Source organism: Myotis brandtii, unplaced genomic scaffold, assembly GCF_000412655.1.
Source record: "Myotis brandtii unplaced genomic scaffold, ASM41265v1 scaffold115, whole genome shotgun sequence".
Classification (NCBI taxonomy): Eukaryota; Metazoa; Chordata; class Mammalia; order Chiroptera; family Vespertilionidae; genus Myotis; species Myotis brandtii.
Window position 1 is genome coordinate 8,757,924 of NW_005353967.1, and position 2,097 is coordinate 8,760,020.

Genomic DNA, 2,097 nt, shown 5'->3' on the forward strand with positions numbered 1-2,097 from the left:
GAGACGTTAAAGGTTTGGTTTACACTGAGTATATGTTGTCAAGTGGCAAAAGTCCACATAGCTCTCCTGTTTTCTGTATACGTTCACAGCCTCAAAAAAAATAATTGAAATGGCTTTAAAAACCAAACAGAACACCTCCATCCTGTGATAAGTACCTCGAATGGATTCAGCTTTACTCCTTTGTAACTCATCTTTACATTTTCAGCATATTTAAACAAACCAACAAAATGAAATACTAGTAGTTAAAGGCTGACCCACGTGGCTTTGCAATGCTGTTCGTCCAGAAGCATGGCACACGATGCTTGTGCATGTGGAAACTTAGCGACTGTCAACATACATTCTCAGGGATTTATCAAAAAAATTAAAAAAGAATGAGAGCATTTATTGTACTGTATATATATTATAGTATATGTCTGAATATTGAAAATATAACATTAACTAATTTATAAAAAAATATTCTATGTAATGCAAAATACTTGAAGCTGCAGTAGCTTGGTTTTAAACAAAAACAAAAAACTGAGAGAAAACCTATCAGAGGGACTAAAAGTGCGCCTTGCTTCAGGGTTGGCTCAGGCGGTGAACTTCATACTGGGCATCTATGCAGAGCCACCTTTGGATTGCATGGTTGGACTGAGATCTATTTGGGAGAAATTATATATGTATATATATATTTATACAACTTATGTATACATATATATGTAGATACAGACACCAGACACACACACATACCAACAACAACAACAACCACTACACCACACATGCTTGTAACAGGCACTAGAAGAAAGAGGGACAACAAAAACACAGCCAGAGCAGCAGCCTTAGCATTAAGAATATACAGTGTGCCGGAACTGGGGTTCGTGCCTCCTAGCCTACGAAACTTAAATATCCTTTTGACACAAACACAAAATGTTTTCCAGAACAATTGATTTATGATACATAACGCCTTTGCAGTGAGCTAATAAGCTAACCTTTGTGCACAAATAACATTATATATATTATATGTCTCTTCTGCATAGGTATTTTGACTTTGTGCAGGACAGAAAGTTGTGTAGGTAGGACTGTTCTACTTTTCAGTTTTCTTTCTTTTTTTTAAAATATATTTTATTTTCTCTAGAATTACTCAAAACAAAAGCAGCCTTCTATCTTGCCTTGTCTTAATGCTTTAAAATAACCAAACTGGAGATCTAACTACCAAACTGTTCATTATATTATGAAATACCAACTTTGGTTACAGTATAGTGTCTTTACTTTAGCTGATGGTTCTGTAACCTTGTGCTTTTTAAAGCAATTTTTATGTTTTGGTGCAAAAGTTGTCCAGTGTCTCTTGTTCCCTTCATTAGAGAACATGCTAGAGGTATGTTTGTAGGTATTTTTGTTTAGAAGAACTATTTCATGCGCTCCATTTTATTTATTATAATAGGTAAAAAGAAAAAAAAAAGGTTGTACTTCATCACCCATGTAAACATGCTCATGAAGTTGAAAGTAATTAAGATTTGATACACTGATATCAATTTATTTATGTAACTAAATCACTGTTTTATAAACTTGTTAATGATCAACAATTTTTGTTTTGATTAAAATTAGTTTTTTGAAAGTTGATTCTGCCTCTTTTTATGGTATATCTCTTACTACACTTGAACTTGGTGATTATAGAACTGGATTTTACTACATCTTCAAGTGTTTATATTCACTTATCTAATAAATACTTAAGTACTAGTCCCTGGAGATATAATGGTGAACAAACAAAACCAAACACTGGAGTTTACTGTCTGCTTAATGGACAAGACAGACATAGATCAGATACAAAGATAAACTATAAGATAGAATAGCCAATTTCTCTTCACTTTGTATACTTAGTCATTCCTCCCTAAATAATAAACTATAATTTAGGATACTCGGTACTTGATATAGTTAATAAATGCTGTTTATGGAAGGTTTTTTGGTGTGTGGTTTAAAAGGAAATCTATAATAAAGTGTAATATGCTAATTAGACCAGACAGCCGGACATCCTTCCGGATGAAGCCGCAGCAGCGGGGCCAAGGCAGAGGCCGTTAGGGATGATCAGGCAGCCAGGTGGAGTGGTTAGCGGCGATCGGG